Source organism: Festucalex cinctus, chromosome 1 (assembly GCF_051991245.1).
Source record: "Festucalex cinctus isolate MCC-2025b chromosome 1, RoL_Fcin_1.0, whole genome shotgun sequence".
Lineage (NCBI taxonomy): Eukaryota > Metazoa > Chordata > Actinopteri > Syngnathiformes > Syngnathidae > Festucalex > Festucalex cinctus.
This window is the reverse complement of record NC_135411.1, coordinates 42,156,805-42,169,704: the sequence shown is the minus strand read 5'-3', so window position 1 is coordinate 42,169,704 and position 12,900 is coordinate 42,156,805. Positions and strand designations below refer to the sequence as shown.

Here is a 12,900-nt window from a genome sequence, read left to right as displayed (position 1 = left end):
CATGGGCTGTGTTGTCATTAACGCGTTACTGAGTATACGTTATTGTAATCTGATTACTTTCTTTCAATAACGAGCAATCTAACACGTTCATTTTTCCAAACCAGTAATCTGATTAAAGTTACTTTCCTAAGTGGCTGTACGTTATTATTTTTTTAATTACCTCGTAATGTATGTAGAATGCAGAATTTTGTTGTCCATTTCAAAGATAATTTCGAGGAGAAAATGTTCCTCTAGCGTTTGGGAGTGACGTCACATCTCATATCACGGTTTCTCAGCGGAAGACGCAAAGCCGGGTCACGTGTACCAACATGTGCGAGCGGCGAGCGCTAACGGCGAGTCTAGCCAAAACAATAGACACGACCTACCACGTCACGACGTAACCAATGGAAGAAGCAGGGAACCTCCACAAACGCGGATTGTTTGGCCAAGATAAACAATACGCTGTGTTTATTTTACCGTGACTGGTAATTCACGTGAGTTTGTGATGCTAACCGGCCGCTAAGCTACCGCCAAGCTCTCAACGAGACGGCGTGTGTGTTGCTGTCACACAGTAGCGTAAACACGCACATTTGTGTTTTTCATACCGGCTCGTAATGTCTACGAGCAATCACGGCATTTTCTCACTCTTCTGATCAACCAGTCAGCGATATTCGCAGCAAAATAACGCTCGCAGGAGGGTTGCCGACTGCAGGAAAAATAACCAAAGCCCAAATGATCGTAAAGGGAAAACATTTTTTAACAATACACTTTCTTGCGATGTACAAAGCAGGACGACACAAACTGTCTGCTACCATATCATTGGCGATCACCACCCCACCCCACAACATGAAGATCAACCACACAGGAGAAAATAATGGACTTTCTTGACTCATGCAATTTGCCACCGACTTTTGAAGGTATGTGCTTTCATTGTATTTGCTAAGTAAATGTGCTTTAAACCACTTAAGCAGTTGTGTGACAATTCGCAGGGTAAACACTACCTGGCCTATTTTTATTTCCATTTTATTCAATTACAGTTGCTATATTTGCACTTTGTTTAGATTTCAATTGGGGGGTGGGGGGGCTTAAATATTGTGCTGCAATAAAAGCGCTATTATTCCAAAACTGCTGAGCCGCCCCACAGTGTCTCATCATACTTCATGGCTGTAGTGCAACTACTTGAGAAAATAGAAAATGTTATAGTTACAGTTGCAACCAGCCTACATGTAAATGTTATAGTTGCAGTTTGTAACCAGCCTGCAGGTGTAATGTGTTATACTAGAACAATTTATGTTTTGTAAAACCAGAGAAACAAAAACAAAGAAACATGTTCATGCACTTTCATAAGTATTATTTAAGTTTAGCACGTCCGCCTCCCAGTTCTGAGGACTCGGGTTCAAGTCCAGGCGCCGACCTTCCTGGGTGGAGTTTGCATGTTCTCCCCATGCCCGCGTGGGTCTTCTCCGGGTACTCCGGTCTCCTCCCACATTCCAAAGACATGCATGGCAGGTTAATTGGGCGCTATGAATTGTCCCTAGGTGTGCTTGTGAGTGTGGATGGTTGTTCCTCTCTGTGTGCCCTGCGATTGGCTGGCAACCAGTCCAGGGTGTCCCCCACCTACTGCCCAGAGCCAGCTGAGATAGGCGCCAGCACCCCCCGCGACCCTTGTGAGGAATAAGCGGTCAAGAAAATGGATGGATGGATATATATGTTGTTGTTTTTTTATTTGGAAATTCAAAAAATTGTTAACATCATGTCCTCATGACACCCTCTCCTGCTCTCGCTGTTCTTCTGTTCTTCCTTCCAGAAAGAAGCCGGTCGAAGCAGTCGTGCTGATGTGTTGTTGCTGGTATCCCATGCCCTAATCATTGTGGCCACTGCCAACAAAAACATTACTTAACCTCGCTCCTAATTCCATCTAATTTACTCTCCTTTCCACCTGTTGTTTATCCAATCAGCTACAGCTGGTAAAACTGATTTCACTGTTTCTGTTATAATGGCCCCAAAATGTGATTGACTTGAGTCACACTGTGAACATTATGGGCTTTTTATTTATTTATTTATTTATGCGTTATTTATTTATTTATTTATGCGTTATGTATTTATTTATTTATGCGTTATTTATTTATTTATTTATTCAGATGATAGGCTTGTCATCTCTTGCTTGTCTTTCATTTTGAATGATCTCCCCTAGAATATGTGTGTACCAGTACACAAACTCTGACTTGGAATTACGGATTACGATAATTGTGAATCGTAGCTAACCCATGCAAACATGTTATTTATAATCATTTACATTAATAGTTTCAACCCTAGAAATACCACACCCCAAAGATTAACCATATGATGACATTATGCATTCGCTCTTTTAATCATTGGGTACGGTCAACGGCAAAGATGCCTCACTTTGTGTAGGTCCCCACCCTGAGGATCAAGCATTTAAGTTAATTTGTAAAAATGTATATTTACTTGTACATTTGTTTCCAGAATAATTATTTACACATCTATACATTTTTATTATTTTTGTACAAGTATCTAAATTGATGTGTCGAATCTGCTGCTCTCCGTCATTCACTTGCATTTACCGAAAGTCATTGCTAGTTTGGTTAGTGCTAGTCAGCTGATAGGGGATCAGGAAGTGTTGGCGCTCTAGCTGCTAGGGATGGGCGATAGCAGTGGTTTTGGATTCGATCCGATACCAAGTAATACTGGGACCAAATATCGCAATTCCGATCCGATAGATACCGGAAGTGTTTATTTTTATTATTTTTTAACATACACATCTGTCACCTTGTGACAGTGGCATGCGATGCCCATAAGATGTGGGCCTTCACCCTGATATTTAAAAAATTTAAAGAACTAAAAAAATAAAATAAAATAAAACAAAACAAAACAAAAAAAACTTAATACAACATAGTTGTGATTTTACAGTCAAACACACTCACTATCATCATTGATGCCAACGATGCCACCATCATACTTCCAAATGTTTGTGTTGGTGAGAAGGGTGAAGGAAAAGCACGCTTAACACGGGTTTGGGACGTAAGAATGGGCGGGGGCAGACGCCTGTGCACTGCTTACATGCGTGCAGAAGGAAAAACTAGCTCATATGCACAAAAATATACAAAAAAATCCAGATAAAGAAAACGTAAATTAATTGCAAATATTGATACTTTAGCTTGGGGATCGATACTTAAAACTGAACACGCTAGATCGAAATGTCGATATTTTGGTATTGATCCACCCATCCCTGACAAGACAAGGAGAGGTAGGACTCAGACGCAGGATTGAGGTAGGCCACCAAGGCAACAGGTTTATTTCCGGCCAACAGCTGTCTCCTCTCAAACTGAGGAGAACGGGGAGTCAAAAAAGTGGAGAACAAAAAGCACTCCACTAGGGAGGAAAAAAACAGGCAAAAGGTACTGGGGACAACAAAAGGCACTCCGCTAGGGAGGAAAAAGGGCTCAAGGTACAAGGGGTAACTAAAGGCGCTCCGCTGGGGAGGAAAAGGCACAAAAACAAGGCAAAAAGACAAGGCAACGTGAACGAGGTCATGAGGACTGTGGGACGCTTCCATGCACTGAACTGTGACACTTCGGCACAGAGGGGATAATGCAGGTGGCTTTTATTGTGTGTCTTGATTGGTGGCAGGTGGTGGTAATCATGGGCGGGGACCGGTAATTAGGGAGCGGCAGGAAGGGCAAGTGACCTGGGGTGAGAGGAGAGTTAGAATTTTCAAAATAAAACGGGAAACATGGACACAAAATAAAAGCATGGGCCGTCACGCCGGTGGCGGCGTGACAATCCCTACTAGCTGCCGTGCATGATGAGTAAAGTTTAAATTAAGAATGAATCCATCTCCAGTGTCAGGTGTGGTGGAGGACCCAAGTGCAGGGAGGCAAACAAGGCGTGGTAGGGGTGCTCTTAATGCCTTGGTCAGACGACAAGAAAACAGCCCGATTTCAGCCCGACCGACGTGTCGCGGACAAACGGGGCATGTCGTAAACGATTTTGGGTTGACTTGACGTAGCCTCGCCCGTGTAGTGTGACACGTTCAACGACTGGTCGCCTGTTGTCCGGGACGGTTCATGACATCACGACGAAAGTAGAATTTTTGCTCGTCTTGACGCATAATGTGACATACCTACGACGTCGTCCGTTTGGTTCCACAGCATTGACCAATAGCGAGAGGGAGCGAAACGTCAATCACACACTGAACAGCACTTTATAGCTCTTTTTATTTATGTATACATTTGTTTATGCATTTATTTATTTATCCCCTGGATATTTCATGGGATGGGGCCAGACAGGTGCATCTCGAGGGGAAAAAAAAAAAAAAAGCGCCCCGCTGCAGCTGCATGGAGCGCGCACGCATCCGTGCAACGGCGACGTGAAGAGAGGACCAAAACATATTGTGACTGTTGTTCTAATAATTTCAGAAATTTGGGCATATGAGATGGTCACATATTTAGTGAGGATCGATCACATTTTCATATAGTCGGGCCAGGCCTCGCCGCCTTAACTGTCACCTGCTCTCACTTGAAATTTTCCCCCCTCGGAGTGAGTGGCCTACTGTCCAATGCACCGTACTAAAACAAGTCAAATATAAATAAATGAAGCAGTAAAAAATACTCAAACAATATATTTCAGTGTTTGATAAAATAAAACAAAATGTCATCCAGCAAATTTATTAACAAAATCGGCTATATTACCCCGGCTCATGTAGGCCTAAATAAATTAAAATACAGTGTTGGCTACTAAATCATATTTTAAACACTATTACGGAGCAGGGAGTGCAAGCAATGTGCTCACATCACACTTGCCCCATTCACGCAAACACTCCGTGTTCTTGCCTTTTTTTTTTTTTTTTTTTTTTTGGGGGGGTCCCACCTCCCCGACAAACAGTGGCCGACGCGTCTCTCTTGGCAAGACAACACGCGATGATCGGCTGGTGTCTTGTCGCGTTCAGACGTGTAGTGTGACTACACGCCCCGTCCACGACACGGAGCGAGTTTGTCGTGTAATGTGACAGCGCAACTGTCGTGTAAGACAAAAAAATCATTACTCTTAGTGATGTGCTTCTCGGGTCGAATCCCTGAAGCGTGTGCCGAGTAATGTAGATGAGTGGTTCATGAACGGCGATTCAATGCGTGTGTCGATGACGTACGTGATGACGTTTGAAGCCCCGCGAAGCGGGTGTACCACGTGACTGATTCAGGAAATGATTCGCTAGGTTTGAGTGTAGTTCGAAATAAAAGCGGCAAAGAAACGCTATGGCTTCCCCTTCACTTTTTGTGTTTTCGGGTCCCTTACTGCGGTACTTCTTTGCATTTTGCATTCGATTTGACCGACGACGACGAGCTTCTTTTTTTGCGATGGAGTTCAAGGAATCAGCAAGAAAGAGAAGAAAATATCCCCAGAGTTGAAAATCCCCTTCAGTACTGGGAATCACAGAAATATGCGCTTCCAAGTTTATACAAACTTGCTGTCTCATATCTATGCACCCCTGCTTCATCAGTACCATGTGAAAGAGTTTTTTCAAAAGCAGGTGAAATTCTATGCACAAAAAGAAACCGCCTGAGTCCAAAAACTTTGGAAAAAATATTGTTTTTAAAAAAAAATGAATAAGCACTTTATTTTACCTCATTTTTTTCACATTTTCACTTGTTGCATAAGCACAAACATAGACAAAGTAACACAGAACAATTCATGTTTAAACACTCTTCAAATATATATTCTTTTGTATTTAGAGCATGATTTACACCCCACCATTTTATTGCATGCACCAAGCATGTTATACATTTTCTGTCCACATGATGGCGTAGTCGAGGAAATGAATCATCTTGAAGCCCCGACGTGTGTGTGAAGCATTTCACTGCAGGGCTTCACTGCTTTACGGGGCTTCATTTTGCCATCACTAATTACTCTTTGACTGCCAGGCGTTATAAAAACAAAACAAAAAAATCCACAGTGCCAGCCGCTTTTGAGCATTTTAACTAATCTTTCAAGGCAAAAGGAATATTGTTTGCCTTTACTACATATACAATGTGGCTACGAAATGAAAGATCGCATTCCATTCATTGGAATTTTACTAATCATGAAACGTCTTTGGCAGTCAAAGAGTTAATACTGATTTTAATTTAAATGTAAACAAAGTACAACACACGATACAAAGTACAAACCAAAGCAGGGAATAAACTTACTAATTGCAAACAACTATGACGCACAGGAAACAGGGAAAGAACAAGGACAAAAACGGCAGCATGACCGGGTGAGAAAAAAAACAACAATGACCCAAAAACAGGTGACTAAATACATACACTAATTGACAATGACTAGACACAGCTGGGAAAGACACAAGTGGCAGAGGAAGCTGATTGGTAGATACACGAGGAAGGGCAGGCAACACAGGTGGACAACAAAACAGATCAGGGCTGGAACTTAAAGGGACATGATAAACTCAAACATAACCTACTCAAAACCAGAAACAAAAACAAAACAAACAGATGACACAAAACCCAAACCATAACATCCAGCCTGCCTTTTCATTTTCTAAACAGTGTCCCATTTACTCTATTTACGCTATGTGTATTTCTCGTAAGAGTTTTTTTTTTTTTTCTTGCAAATTTAACTCTTTAGAAAGTCGCAAATTTGTCAGTTTTTTTTACTCTGAATATTGCCCACGCCCTCTAAAAATAATAATAATAATAATAATAAAAATATACTTGGCCCTAATAGTTGCAGCTTCACCATCTGTGAAAATATCAATTCCGACTTTCATATTAGTTATTTCTTCACCTCAGTGATATATGGACATTCTCATTTAAAACAAAAAACAAAACAAAAACATACTGTATACTAGTAGAAATGTATCACTACTTCAGCGCATACATTGAGCATCCAAGCCATTACCAGTGGATCAGATTCTCATAACTGGCAATAATGAAGACCTTTCTCTGAATCACCTTGAGAAGTTTCCCACTGTTATGTCTCCGATGACAACCATGCAAGGAGCCTCGCCTGCCTGTTGGACCAATCACGTGAACTCCATGCAATAATTCCACATTGTGTCCAATTACCTTCGGGACACTCTATTAAATATTGCATTATTATTATTTCGCCCACCACAACACACTCCCTTAAGATTCAACATTTCTGTTAACTGGCTAGCTGCCATGACGTCTGCAACGACTCTATTCGAGGGATTTGAAAGAAGGACCAATTTCAGTCTGGCTCCAAAGCAAAATATGGAAATTGGGATTGTTGGCTTACCATAACTGCTTGGTAATGCTGGTTTTGTCCTTTTGGGGATGCTTTTTTTTTCCCTTTTCATTTAAGTGCTGGCATCATTTTCCAACCACATAATTAGTTATTTTAGGGTAGTTTAGTGAATGTGAACATTTCCACTATAACAAGACGTTATTTGTGAGAGAGGCGCCACACGGCTACTTAAGTGACATAAAATGAGCATCATTTTCACATAAATGGTGTGATTAGGAATGATTAGAGATATGTGTTTTTGTTTTTACGAAAGCAGGTGTGGTGAACTGGAGTGCAATATGAAATGGCGCTCCTGATTTATAGGGAGTGCAGTCCAAGTAAAGTAAAAGTAACAAGATTAGAAATAACGATGTTTTTGATCTTGTAGGACTGTTTTTGTCTAGCAAAAAAGTCAAGTGGCAGGCACGCACGCCGTATTTGCAAATCCAATCGTAGCTAACTGATCTTATTATTTTCCTTCATCTCCCCGTGATTCTTGGGTGAAAGACAATCAAAACTCATTTGAGAAAATGTCTCCTCTCTTCCAGCTGGGCTGTAATAGGACACTCGAGAATGAATCCGACAAAAACTATTACAGCGTGCCTCTTGAGTTTCTCAACCTTTTTAATAAAGAGACGGGGGCGTATGTAATTTCAAATCCCATGTTCAGTCTCATGTATCAGTTCTAATTTGTGTTCACAGGAATATCACCATTATCAACTTTCCCATCACCTACAGTAAGCCAATCTTTTCTATAAAAAAAAAAATATCAAATTGCCAAAACATTATTATTAGGATGACACTGTTTCTTTTCCACTGTAATCACGTCACAATTAAGTCACAAGTCATAACCTTCAAGTTTCAAGCAAGTTCTATACAGTGGCAGAAAAAAAACAAGCACCATAAATTTCAAGCAAGGTACAAGTCAAAGTCATTACAATCTTGTTCACAACATGTTGGTGTGACTGCAGCCACCATCAAAGTTCTCCAGAATCTGTCACATATGTGAAGAAAATGATTCTTTGGCAAATGCCATATGACGTGCTCAGTGCCAGGCTTTGAGCACCACTTGTGGACATCAAAAAGGGAAATGTGCCGTGTCACAAAAGGGCACAAATTGATCATTTGTGAAGCTTTGGGAAATTCATTTTAAAATGTATATTGTATTAACTGAATTGTGATAAGTATTGTTTTTCAACATGAGACCGATTTTGTTTGGTTTCCCGGAGAAAACCAACACAAACGCAGGGAGAGCGTGGCTGATTGAACTACGCTTCCACAATTGATTTCCGTTTGTGACATTTAAAGTTTACAACCATTAATTTTCTACAGTTTAAATGGCTCAGTCTGAACATGTTCCACATTAATTGAGCAATCACAAAAATGTTGTTGATCATAAAATCAATGTATTGTTATTTAGTAAGGTTTTCTTTTTAAGCAGAACAATGAACTGTAGTGATTTCCCACCAAATTTAACTACTTAGTGCATACCAGCCAAACCCACATGATCAAAACGCCAATATTGTGTATATAGCAGACGTTATCTCAAGGCAACTTACATATGGAGCAGGAGTATATGTCAAGGAGCAGGTGCAGTTGCATAGCACACCTTATTCAATAAAAGAACCCAACTGCACTCCGCAGGAATAAGCGCTTAAGGGCAATTTATGAAGTTAAAAACCTCAGACAGGGTGTGGACACCAGACTACACTTCTCCTTGTACTATTTTCTCACGTTTGTTATTTTTGTTTGTTCATATGTGATTACATCACCGATGATTTTTAACTTTCAAAAGGATTGTTGTTCTTCGCGTGGGTTTTTACTGCCATCTGGTGTTTCGGTTATCATACTACAAGATTTTCCATGTGCCTATTTCGTTCCAAACATTTTAACTGTCAGATAGCTTATTATTGCCATCTTGTGTTACAAATTGCATTATCACATCTAGACAACAACAGGTAAGGTAAGGTAATGCATAAAGGAAACGATTTGGTTCATTTCTGTATGTTTACTTGAGTCTTTGCACTGAAAAAATAAACCCTTTGAATTTACTTAATTTTAATGTGTACATTGGTTCCACACAACCGTTTTATGTTCAGCTAACATGATTTTCTCTCTTCCTCCTCACTTGCTTATTGCTTGTCAGATCCAAGTATTTTAATCACATAAAGATTGTTTAAAATAATCACGTTGATTCAACACATTTTTTATTTACTGCAACGTTTATGTTTATATTATGTGTGATTAAAGTGATTTAATCGCCTAAAGGAAACATGTTTTTATTATTAGTCCAAACTGATTTCCTAATGTTACGATTGTTTAAAATGTTGACTCAACACATTTTTATTTTATTTACTGCAACATCAATATTATGTGTGATCAAAGTGATTTAATCACCTTTTTGTTTTCAATTATTAGTCCAACTCATTTCCTAATGTTAATGTAGCACAAATGTATGATGTATTTGTTACTCAAATTAGGTCCATAACCTTAACGAGTGTGTGCAAATACAAAATCAATGTAAAACAAAAATCCAAGAATTAAAAAAAAATAAACAGTCAGTTGAAAGCCAAAATATTATTTTTAAACTTTACTGACAATGGCATCTACATATTGTGCAACATTACAAAAACAGACACCTGCATCACAATGGATTTACTCAAAAATATATTCATGAATTTAAGTGCTTCACATGCAGTTGTAGTCTCAAAAAAAGACAGAAAATATCACCTGTACACAACAATGAAAAAGTATTGTTGCAGTGCCAAAACAGAATAGAAAATTGTGTTGACATCATTATGTCTAACAATGAAAAACTGTATTACAGTTACTAACAATGGTACACAATCTTCAACAATGACCAACGGTTTCACAGTTGCAGAACAAAAATTGTATCATGACAATTGACAACAATTATCAAATTTGTATAGTCAAAACAAAAAAAACAAAAAAGTTATTTGTTACCAGTGCAGCTTCTCTGCTCAAAGAGTCTGTTTTTCAGTACGAGTGCCCGTCGAGACAGTTTACCACCATCAAGTTCCATTAAAATCTTTTGGATGGTCTCGAAAGTGTAGCAGAGGTCAGCAGGATAGCTGAGGTTCAAGGCATAAATTATTATTATTATTATTATTTAAAAAAAAAAAAAAAAAAAAAAACGTGCAACACAGCAACGGCTCCCCAAAGAGGAAGGCCGGGGCTAGTTGTATCACTTTTTATACATTTATATAGTTCTTGGAATCAATACATCATATAGAAACACAATGTATACCAGATGAAAGACCAAACCCTTAGGTATATTTTTTGTATTCATGTATTTTTCGTACTTTGTGTCAATGCAGTTATAAACCATCAAATAGAGGGGAGTGAACATGTGACATGTTGCCCCGCCAATGGGTAAGTTGTCACACTCTATGGGGTAAGATGTCACATTGGATTTTGCAACTAATGAAACAAGGACAAAATTATCCTTGTTAGTCTGTTTTGTTTTTACAGCCAGATAAATTGTTTATCATTAATCTTGAAAATTTACTATAGTCATTGACCAAACTTTAACATAAAATATTAATAAATAAATTAAAAATCCTTAGGAACTGCTGGCATGTAGGTCAAAGCTCTCAGGCTCAAATATCTGTTTTGCTTCCCTGAAACTGGAAATTTAAGATTAAATTGAATTTAAAAAATTAAAGCATTTCAGTTGTTACGATTCACACATGGAAATGAAGACAGAGGACCCAAAAGTGAAACAGAGAGGTGTCTGGAAGTGGTTTGAGGAGTGTTTATTTGAGGTTGTGAGCAGGATGATCAGAGCGTGGGCAAGTGGAGGTCCAACTATAGCAGAGAAGCGGATGGAGCGTGGAAGAAGGGGTCCAACGGAGCCAGAGATGGAGGGAGATAAGCAGTCCGTCGAGCGAGGAGGTGTCGAGCGAGGTTGGGCAGTGAGGCGAGACAAAAAGGTTAGCTGTGGCAAAGCGGTCAATGTGGAATAAACTATCACAATAGGTCGCTTGCACATGTCGTCACTTCCGCCTCGGATTTCTTGTAGTCGCCATGCTGGGTGGCCTCCATTTACGTAGCGATTCGGTCTAACACGTATCTATCACGTTTGTTTTCTGCGTTTAAAATGGTACATTGTTGCTGCATCGTTGGCTGTTCGAACAAAGCCAAGGGGGAAAATGGTCGGTCTTTTTTCCGAATTCCGAAAATAATTAGGAACCAGGGCCTGGAGACAGAGGAGTGCGGACTCCGGAGGGAAGTCGTTACTTTGGGCTCGTGTGTGCAGCGATCACTTTGTGAGCGGTAAGCTTGTTTACCTTTATTTAATGCATGAGGATTAATAACGTTTCGACCGCCCATATATGGGCAAGTTGCTTATGTTTTGGATTCATGAGCAAGCAAGTTCGGTAGTACAAGCTGGCTAGCGGACGTTAGCCGAAAGCTAACATCGAACATTTTCACCCAAGTAGTGCCAGTGCAAAGTGTTTACTGCTGAAATTGGATTGATTAGTCTTGGGCTTTTAATGCCGATAACATGTTTTTTGGTGGCAAAATGTAAACTTGGAAAAAAAAGAGACAGAAGGGGCTGATGCAAGAAAACAGACCCCCGGGGGTGATGCAAGAAAACAGAACCCGGTAGCCTACACATCATGCTAAAGAACTTATTCACGGCCACCCTACTGCGGTAAAATAACCAGTCTTTCCATATTTTATTTGTTTATATATTTGTTTATTTTAACAGGTCGCCCTGCGCCCGTTTTTCTGTCCAATCATCCCGACTGGGCTCCAACATTAAAGTTGGGTCCCAAGTTACAACATCTATGTCTCAGCCCAGTCGGTGCCAAGATATGAACGTGCACAGGAGAGACAAGCAAAGAAAAGACGACTCGAAGTGGCAGAGATTGTTGCAGTTATGCAGCCAGATGGCTCCAGTAACCTGTACCCTCAAGTACTGCTGACATCATTGACTCTGGTATGCCACTCAGAATTCATTACATGATATATTGTATGCATGAGTGAATGTATGTGTTTGTTTGTGTGTGTACACGCACCTTATATTTTAGAGACATTTGGAAGTGTTTATAGAAATAAGTATTTGCCTGTAGCAATGTTCATACATTAAAAAATGCAACAAAATGTGTACATTTCTTTTACACTGACAAAAAAACTATACTACTTTACTATATTAAACCTATTACTGGTACCGTTTTTTTTTGTGATTTTTTTTTATTTATTTTTTTCTTTAGGGATCTCATGCCACACCGACTTGATTGCCAATGACATGATGGAAACGAAGGCGAGCATCAAAGCATTGGAGGAGGACAACATGCGACTGTTTGTTTGGCGCTAATAAAGGCAGCGTTTATACAAATTCTATTGTTGGGTTTGTTTACAAAGCTATACATGATACAAATGACAGGATTTGACTCAATGTGCAATATGGTCCCTCTTAAAGTAATGGCATAAATCTCTATTATTTCTAAAAGCACAAAAAATGAAGTGAATAATGATTAGATGTAGTAATTTCAGGGTTAAAAATTGAACTGTTAATTAATGTAGTTTATTTTAGCACAGGTGCCTACCATCCTGAGATGATGGTATGATGTAATGTTGATGGGGTACGCAATGACTTTCATTATGCTATGTACAGAGGAAAAAGTTGCTCTC

At 39.6% G+C, this 12,900-nt stretch overlaps 1 long non-coding RNA gene across 1 annotated transcript; it reads left to right on the top strand.

Annotated features, from left to right (window-relative positions):
• The first annotated feature begins 11,242 nt into the window (after positions 1–11,242).
• Positions 11,243–12,604, top strand: LOC144028705 (uncharacterized). The gene is made up of 2 exons (XR_013286481.1): positions 11,243–12,205; positions 12,480–12,604. It is a non-coding gene; the product is annotated as an uncharacterized LOC144028705 (long non-coding RNA).
• The last annotated feature ends 296 nt before the right edge of the window (positions 12,605–12,900 follow it).